The following is a 10,281-nucleotide window of genomic DNA, read 5'->3' as shown; positions in this document are numbered from 1 at the left end:
TATATATTGGACATGTTTTTATTTGATGAAAGATTAATGGTTTTACCTGGGAAAACTACTTTTCCTGGATAGCAATAATATCTATCATCAAAGAGAACTAATAGAAAAGAATGGAAATTACTTGAACTGAGTTGTGAATTCAGTGTATATCAGCAGTTTTTCTCTACCAATCACTGAATAATGGAGAGTCCTTCAGGGAATTGCAGAAGAATTTTGATAATGGAACAAATAAAAACTTAAACCAGTAAAAGACTTTCTTCAGACTTGATGCCATAGTAGGTCTATAATGTATCAATGATTAAGATTGTTGTCATTAGAGAAATCAAGTTAGGAAGTACCATGAGATAGTTGTGATGCCAAAATTTCTGGCTTGGTCTGAGTTCGTTGTCTCACAAAATTGAAGAATGAGCTCATGGATAAAGACGGTTTGCAGAAGCAAAGTTTATTGAGAGATAGAAAAACTCCCCTTAACAGAAAAGGGACCCAAAGTGGGTTGCTAGTTAAGATTCTTTGTCTGAGGTAAATATATGTTTTGCTGACTTCTGATTAATTCTTCCAATGAATTCTGCCTTAGCAACATCCATACATTTTAAAACTCAAGTTCCTACTAGTGAGACAGAACTGATTAAGGACTGCCACTTCAGGTCCAAGGTTACAGCCCAGCTAGGTTCAGTTCTAGAATACTTTATTTTTCTCTGCGTTGTTTTGTTGTTGTTTCTTTCTCAGGACAGATCACAATAAGCAAGCTCCATTCTGCTTGTATCTGCAACGCTCCACTCAAACCCCGCTCCACCCATTGTCCCATCCCTTACTGCCTGGCTCTCTTCTATTTCCTCAGTAGAAATAAGAGAGTAGACTAATTCCATTCCAGAAGTTAGATTACCATGGTTTAATAACAGAACAAGGTTGGTAGAAACTTTCAGTCTAATCTGTAGTTATATTAAGTTTCAAATAGAAAATATTCTGTAAAATAAATCCATTTGTGTATGATATTCTGTAATTTATTTTTCTTTTGAAAAGATTCTATTGTCTTAAATGGCAGATTGAAATACTGATTTTTATTTTTAATGTTGTAAATTTTAGTTTTAAAAGTTACATAATGTTTGTCAGAGGCATCTAATCATTCCCTGATCCAAGGAGGCCCTCCAGTTTTCTCACATCCTTGGTGTCCCCAGTAGAAATGGGTATTATCCCACCTATGTCATTGTTATAGGTGATGCCTACTCTCATTGTCATTACTTACTGATGTTGGTCACTGAATAATCCACTATGAAAAGGCCAGCAAGTGCTGAAAGAACACTTCTAAAATAGAGAGAGACTCTAACACACATATCTCGGCTACTCCTTAATAATCCCAACATTTTTACGACATTGTGTGTAGACATATCATTTTTGCTTCTATTCCATCCTCCTACTTTCTGAGTAATCCAACATGATCTCTAGGGGGTAGGCCAGAGGAACAATACCTCATTATCTGTGCTGTCCTACAAATAACCCTCCTGCATCACAGTCAACATCTACCTGCCACTGTTGTTTATCATCTTCACTTCCTCCTAGACATGTGCAATGAGCCTGTTACATACAGGACATATATTTCACTTTGTAGCTTTTGCTACACATGCTGAAAATTATTAAAATTATTATTTTTTTATTTTATTTTTTTTACAGAGAGAGAGATAGAAAGTTAGAAACATCGATGAGCTGCCTCCTGCACCACCCCTACTGGGGATGTGCCCTCAACCAATGTACATGCCCTGGACCGGAATCGAACCCGGGACCTTTCAGTCTGCTGGCCGATGCTCTATCCACTGAGCCAAACTGATTTAGACTGAAAATTATTAAAATTATTGATAGCATCTATGACCTAAAATTATTTCAAATACTATGCTGCTTTTGTCTGAAATCAACATGGACAATATACATAGGGATGAGACCTCGATATCAATTTGTTATTTTTTAAACCAAAATGATTATTACCATATTCACAGTGAACTTCAAGAATCAAGCTGTAAGTAAGGCAGTCTTTTGTAAATTGAAGGGCTTCTTAAAATTCAAATCCCGATTCAGCAGGTCCTAGATGAGAACTGATATTCTGCATTTCTAACAATCTCCCTTATGATGTTAATGCTGCTGGTCTATTGACCACACTGTAAGTGGTAAAAGCCTGAAGCATTATGTCTTCCTTTCTAATTGGCAGAACCAGGATTTCTGCTGTCCTCCATCCCCGCTTTTTTAAAATATATTTTTATTGATTTCAGAGAGGAAAATAAGAGAGAGACAGACAAATCAATGATGAGAATCATTTGATCAGCTGTCTCCTGGATGCCCCCTGCTGGGGATCAAGCCCACAACCTGGGCATGTGCCCTTGACCGGAATGGAACCTAGGACCCTTCAATGACCAGGCCAATGTTCTATCCACTGAGCCAAACCAGCCAGGACCATCTCCCCTTCTTTATTTTCTTGTGGTTGTGTCCATTTCCAACAGAATTATAGTATTATCATCCTTCCTTTCAATCTGTTCATGTAGAGCATCCCAAGAATGAAAAGAGTAATTGATTTTATTGGTGAGATTGGAAATAGGATTCACACACACTTGCCAACATTAAGATCCATTTGTCTTTGTCATTTGGAGTAGTCTATCCTTGGGAACTGAGATTCTTATGCATGTGATAAGAAGCTTTGGTTTCTAGCAACAGTGAAGATACATTTAATTCTGGCAGGAAGCCTGATTCTGGCCTCAACTGCATTCTCACAAACTGTTTACCAGCATTTGTTTACTTAATAATTTGATGTTCCAACTAACCCTTATTTTTATATTTCTCAATTACGTGCCTGTTTTGAATATGTAAAACATACAAAAATCCAGTCACATTTTGTTTTGTATATGAACATGAAAAAAGAAAAATATAAATGAATAGCAAGGAATAACAAAGTGTGGTGAGTGTAGTACACTTATATGTGTGTACACATTTGTATTTTCCTAGTAATATATTAAAAGTTGAAGTAATTATCCAGCTCCATCTGTTTGATTTTTATTTATTTCCTTTTGTTAATGTTTTTTTTTCAAAAAAATTGATGCTCCCTTTTGTTTTCTTTTGTTTTGTTTTGTTTTTAGTTAGTATGTGCTTAGAATATAATAGTGTTTGTAGAGAAAAATTTATGTATTTGAGTACTACATAGTTCAGTTGCTTTTGTCAAGAAATTGCTTCACAACTTTTCTCCTGTCCTTGATTAAGTCACAAATAAGGGCCAGGAGTCAAAATCAAATCATGCTCACTGAATATTCTTCACCATTTTAGAAAAGCAAAACATGCAAGGCATAGTTTATGCCCTGGCGTCATTTTATTTTGTCCTATAAAACACAATATTTAGTTAAATTACCTATATTCTAAATTTTTCTCCTCCTACAGATAATTTCTGAGATCTATTAGGCCTTTATTGTATGTGTGCTTTAAAAATAAAACAAATACAAAAATATAAACTAGGAACAGTTACTTAAGTGAGACTTTTCTTCAGGAAAAATACTGTGATTGACTTTCATGAAGGGGGGATAGAATGGAATATATATATATATATATATATATATATATATATATATATATATATATATATATTCCATTCTTAATATAAAGGGTTACCACTTAAATGAACATCCTGAAATTCAGAAATCCATTAAAGTCATTTTCTGTCAACTAGACCAAGTTCCTCATGTGCTCCATAAATAGTTCTCTGAATGTTTGCATCGGATTCATGTCGAGAATCTTTATTCCTGACTTTATGGAAAAGGATTGCTTTACAGGATGATTCTTAAGGGCAAGGCCATTGCTGCAGAAGAAGGATTCTCCTGGGAAGCTCATTGAGGTGCTACCACTGCAGGAGTTGGACGGCATGGTAGATTGTGCATAAAACTAAAATACTATCAGGTGCTGAGTAAGAAATTGGTTAGAAAGTTCTCATCTCATTTAAGCCTGCAATGTATTTCACTGAATTAGAGCAAAATATGTCATTTTCTTCAACAACTCCATCCCCTAAATTCAAAGCATAGATATAAGCTTTGTTCTTACTCCTATAGTTTCCACACAGAAACTTGCTTTTTCTTGAAATGTAGCACACGCTTTGAATGCAACTGTATTTAAAACTTAGTGAATATTTTCTAGCCTATTTTTCTTAAAATTAACTCCCCCCCCCCCCCGGAATAATCACTAAAGGTGCTTTTGTAAAGGTGCATTAAGCCTCCCCCACCCCCACCCCGCCCTGCTAACCACTGCTAATTGCCTAACATCATAGTTATCGAAAAGTCTGCCTGTCACCGAAACCAGTTTGGCTCAGTGGATAGAGCGTCGGTTTGCGGACTGGGGGATCCCAGGTTCGATTCTGGTCAAGGGCATGTACCTTGGTTGCGGGCACATCCCCAGTGGGGGAGGGTGCTAGAGGTAGCTGATTGATGATTCTCTCTCATCGATGTTTCTAACTCTCTATCCCTCTCTCTCTTCCTCTCTGTAAAAAATCAATAAAATATACATTTAAAAAAAGAAAAGAAAAGTCTGTCTGTGCTTTTGTAAAAATATATATTTTATTGATTTTTTACAGAGAGGAAGGAGAGGGATAGAGAGTTTAGAAACATTGATTAGAGTCATCGATCAGCTGCCTATTGCACGCCCCCTACTGGGGGTGTGCCCGCAACCAAGGTACATACCCTTTACCGGAATCGAACCCAGGACCGGGACCCTTCAGTCCACAGGCTGACTCTCTATCCACTGAGCCAAACCGGTTTTGGTTGCCTGTGCTTTAAGGGGACTTATAATGAAAACATATTTTACAACTAGCTAAGAACTAAGAGTTTTATATACTTGCATTTACTGTACATGTTAGGATAAATAATATTTGTTTAAAATGTTGTTCTTTTTTTTCTTTATTGATTAAAGTATTATATATATGTCCTTGTCCCCCAATTGCCCCCCTTTTCCCCATTCATTCCCTCACCCTCCCCCCTGGTGTCTGTGTCTATTGGTTAGGATTACATGCATGCATACAAATCCTTTGGTTGATCTCTCATACTTACCCCCACCCTCCCCTACCTTCCCTCTGAGGTTTGAAGGTCTTATTGGTGCTTCTGTCTCTGGATATGTTTTTGTTCATCAGTTTATGTTGTTCATTATATTCCACAAATGAGTGAGATCATGTGATATTTATCTTTCTCTGACTGGCTTATTTCACTTAGCATAATGCTCTTTCTTATAGTACAAGAAAGAGTGGCTTGTGCAGTAAGGGATAATGAAGAAAATCTTTCTCCATGATACTGAGAAATGCTACTTAAGTTCCATAAGAGGAAACAATAAGAGTCCATCTTTCTTGTGTAATTTTTCTCATTTAGACTGACAGCTACTTTTAAAACAGGTAACCCTTCACTCTTTAATTTCATCTCTCATTTAGCCTTAGAATCAAATGAGACTGAAATAATTTCCCCATTAACCACTAAATATTCTGATGCTGTATGTTAAAAATCAACAATTCCTTTCTCTATTTTTTTAGATCAGAGATTTAACTCTTTCCCTTTAATAGACAAATAGAAAGAATACTATTCCTATTTGTCTATTAAAGGGATAGAGTTAATACACACACACACACACACACACACACACACACACACACACACACACACACTGAGTGGCCAGATTATTAAGATCTCTGAACGCATAATAATCTGGCCACTCAGTGTATATCCTATATAATAAAAGGCTAATGTGCAAATTGTCCCCTCAACCAAGAGTTTGACCAGCAGGAAGGCTGGCCAACAGCCCATATCCCCTCCCACTGGCCAGGCTGACCAGAACCCACCTATGCATGAATTCGTGCATCAGGTCTCAAAAAAAAGAAAAGAAAAAATAAGAGGAAAAATATATATATATATATACTAAAGGCCTGGTGCACGAAATTCATGCAAGGGGATGTGTTATTCCTCAGCCCAGCCTGCAACCTCTCCAATCCCAGTGAGGGATGTACAAATGATGGTGGACTTGGGCCTTAACGGGTAGTCGGACATCCTTCTCACAATCCAGGACTGCTGGCTCCCAACTGTTCGCGTGCATGCCTTACTGATTGCCCTTAACCACTTCTGCCTGCCAGCCTGATCACCCCCTAACCACTCCCCTGCCAGCCTGATTGATGCCTAACAGCTCTCCAGCTAGCCCAATTGCCCCTAACTGTCCTCCCCTGGCAATCTGGTCCCCCCTACTGCCCTCCTACGCAGTCCTGAGTTTCCCCCCATCTGTCCTCCCTTGAAGGCCTGAGCACCCCACAACTGCCCTGTTCTGCTGACCTGGTCATCTCAAATTTCCCTCCTCTGCAGGCCTGGTACCCCCCCAAGCTGCCGTCCCCTGCTGGCCCAGTCACCCCCAACTGCCTTTCCTTGCTGGCTTAGTCTCCCCTTACTGCTTACAACTCCCCTCCCCTGCCAGCTATCTTATGGAGGCCATTGTGTATCCACATGGGGTCATGCATTTTTGACCACATGGGGGTGGCCATTGTGTGTCTTAAAGTGATGGTCAGTTTGCATATTATGTATATCCTATCTAATTAAAGAGTAATATGCAAATTGACCATCACTCCACTATACCCACAAGCCATGTCCAACAGCCATGCCCACCAACCAATCAGAGCAAGTATACAAATTAATCCCAACCAAGATGGTTGAGGCCACAGAGAGTAGGAGGGAGGCTTGGATTTCCCTGGCAACGGAGGAAGCCAAGCTTTTCACATACCCTGGCAGGCCAAGGCCTCCACTCAAGGATAAAAAGTTTCAATTATGGAAGATAAATAAAATCCAACAGAAATGGCGGCAGCCACAGAGCAGGAAAAGCAGGAGGCTAGGGTTGCCCCAGGCAATGGGGGAAGAAGCCAAGCTTCTGTAGCCCTGGTTGGCTCAGGCCTTCACTCCAGGCTACAAAGTTTCAATTATAGAGGATACATAAATTCCAACAGAAATGGATGCTGCCATGGAGCAAGCAGGAGGCTTGGCTCAGCTCTAGGGTACACAGTTTCAATTGTAGAAGATAAATAAATTTCAGATACCAGGGCCTCTGCTTTGGTCACTGGGGCATGTGGCTATCCTGAAAACCATCAGAGACCTCTTGCCCAGGTCTCCCAGTGACCCAAGGGAACACCCTTCAGGGAAAATCAGCGGGCTCCCACCTGTGCACCAGGCTTCTATCCTATCTAAAAAAAAAAAAAAAAAAAAAAAAAAAAAAATGGAAATTAACTATCATTCCACTATACCCACATTCCATGCTCATCGGGCACACCCACCAGCCAATCAGGAGTTAATATGCAAATAAACCAAAGCAAGATGGCTAAGGCCATGGAGAGCAGGAGGGAAACTTGGGTTTCTTTGGCAATGGAGGAGGCCAAGTTTTCCACACACCCCGGAGGGCCTAAGCCTCTGCTTAAGGCCACAAAATTTCAATTATAGAAGTCCCAACAGAAATTAGAAGGCTAAGAAGTGTGCATTTTAATGAATAAATTCAGGCAATCTCCTACTCATTCATTTTGGGTGGCTCAGAGTGATTGTGGGCAGTCATTATCTCTGGTAATAGTCAAGACAGATTCTTCAATGTATGGTATTGGGAAAATTGGACAGATAGATGCAAAATGAAGGAGGGAGGAAGGAAGGAAGGAAGGAAGGAAGGAAGGAAGGAAGGAAGGAGGGAAGGAAGGGAGGAACAAGGGAGAAAGGAAGGGAGGAAGGAAGGAAAGGAGGGAGGAAAGGAGAGAGGGAGGGAGTGAGAGAGGGAGGGAGGAGACTACCAAGTTACACCATACATAAAAATAAACTCTAAGTGAAAGAAAGACTTAAATGTAAGTCATAAAACCATCAAAATCCTAGTAGAAACCATAGGCAGCAAAATTTCAGACATCTCTCACAGCAGTATATTAACTGATATATCTCCTAAGACCGTGGTCGGCAAAAAGCTGCTCACAAGCCACATGGGGTTCTTTGGCCCTTTGAATGTGGCTCTTCCACAAAATACCATGGCCTGGGTGAACCTATTTTGAAGAATTGGCATAAGAAGAAGTTTAAGTTTAAAAAATTTGGCTCTAAAAAGAAATTTAAATCGTTACACTGTTGATATTTGGCTCTGTTGACTAATAAGTTTGCTGACCACTGTCCTAGGGCAAAGGGAACTAAGGAAAAAATAAAAAAAAATGTGACTACATCAATATCAAAAGCTTCTTCAGAGCAAGAAACAAAATGAAAACGGAGCCCACTGTATTGGAGAATATATTTGGCAAAGATACATCAGATAAAGGGTTAATATAAAAAAATGTATAAGGAACTCATACAACTTAACAAAAAACAAACAATCCAATTTAAAAATGGGCAAAGTATATAAATAGACACTTCTCCAAAGTGGACATACAGATGGCAAGAGAAATTGCTCCAAGTCAGTAATCATCAGACAGATGTCAATTAAAGAACAATGAGCAATCACCTCACACCTGTCAGAATAGCTACCATCAATAAATCAACAAATGACATGTGCTTGCAAGGATATGGAGAAAGGGAACCCTAGTACACTGCTGATGGGAATGCAGACTGATGCAGCCACTATGGAAAACTATGGAATTTGCTCCAGAAACTAAAAATGGAACTCCCATTTGACCTACTAATCCCCACATTTAGGAATATGTCCCAAGAAATCAGAAACACCAATAAGAAAGGATATATGCACTCTTATGTTCATAGCAGCACAATTTACAATATCTAAGATCTATAAACAACCCAAATGTCCATCAGTAGATGATTGGATTATAAAAACTGTGGTACATTTATATCATGGAATACTATGAAGCAGTAAAAAAGAAGGATCTCTTACACTTTGAAGCAGCATGGAGGGACCTGGAGAGTATTATGCTGAATAAAATAAATCAGCCAGAGAAAAACAAGTATCATATGATGTCACCCAGATGTGGAACCTAATGAACAAAATAAATTGATGAACAAAATAGATGTGGAGACATAGAAGCATCTAGAACAGACTGAATAATCTCACAGGGAAGTGCCAGAAACCAATCACTGTTTCACTAATAGAGAGATGTGGACAGGAAGCCGGGAAGGCTGGAAAACAACCTTAATTGTTCTAACCACTTAATTGTAAATGTTTCACTGTTTCCCATAAACTCAATAAAAGGGATAGCAAGGCCAGAGCAGTGTGTAGTCCTCCCACTAGAAGTGGGCTCCCGCCTGGCCCCCAATATTGCCAAATTAATACTATTCTAGTCTTTTTTCATTTGTGTGGAGCCTTCTCCAGCATCAGAACCCTGAACCGGAACCCTGAACCAAGGGGGACGTGAAAGGTGGTGGGTGATAGTAGGCCATAGGGAAGAGATCAACAAAGGACCTTTAATGCATACTTTTATAAACCACGGACACAGAGAATAGGGTGGTAAAAGCCTAAAGTGGAGGGTGGAGTGGGCCTATGGGGGAGTGGTGAAGGAGACATATTTAATATTTTCAACAATAAAGATTTTTTTAAGTCCAAAAAATAAAAAAGAAGAGTTCCACTATAACTGGCATGGCTCAGTGGATAGAGCATCAGCCTGTGGACTGAAGAGTTCCAGCTTCAATTCTGGTTAAGGGCACATCCCCGGTTTCAGGCTTGATCTCAAGTAGTGGGTGAACAGGAGGCAGCCAATCGATAATTCTCATAATTGATGTTTCAATCTCTCTCTCCATCCCCCTTCCTCTCTTAAATCAATACAAATATTTTTTTTAAAGAGAAGAGTTCCAGACAGCTGTAAAACTTTCAGCCTGGAAATTGGTGTTACAAAATTGCCACATACTGAGAAGTGGACAAGAGTAAGATTGCCATTTTTGAGGAAATAACTCAAGAATGCATTTGAGATTGTGTCAATTTTAAGATGCATATTTTATATCTCAAGTGGAATTATTAAAACAAATAGTTAAATGTAAGTCTTTCAGAGGATATATAGGGCTAAAGATAAAAATGTATGTGTCATTACCATATAGATGGTATTTAAAGTCATATCTGGATAAAAAACATAAGAAGTGAACATAGACAAAGAAGAAAGATGGCCCAATGTCTCAACCCTAAAGCATTTCAATATTTATGGGTCAGAAATATGAGGAAGGATGACCATTCAGTGAGTCAGGAAGCTAAGTAAAATTGTTCATGAGACCAAAGGAGACAAGCATTTCAAGAAGAGAGGGCCCAACCTGGTTAAATGCTGCTGAAATCATGCATAAGATGAAGATTTAAAAA

Source organism: Pipistrellus hanaki, assembly GCF_964339955.1.
Source record: "Pipistrellus hanaki genome assembly, chromosome: X".
In the NCBI taxonomy this organism is placed as follows: domain Eukaryota; kingdom Metazoa; phylum Chordata; class Mammalia; order Chiroptera; family Vespertilionidae; genus Pipistrellus; species Pipistrellus hanaki.
This window is presented reverse-complemented; position numbering follows the sequence as displayed.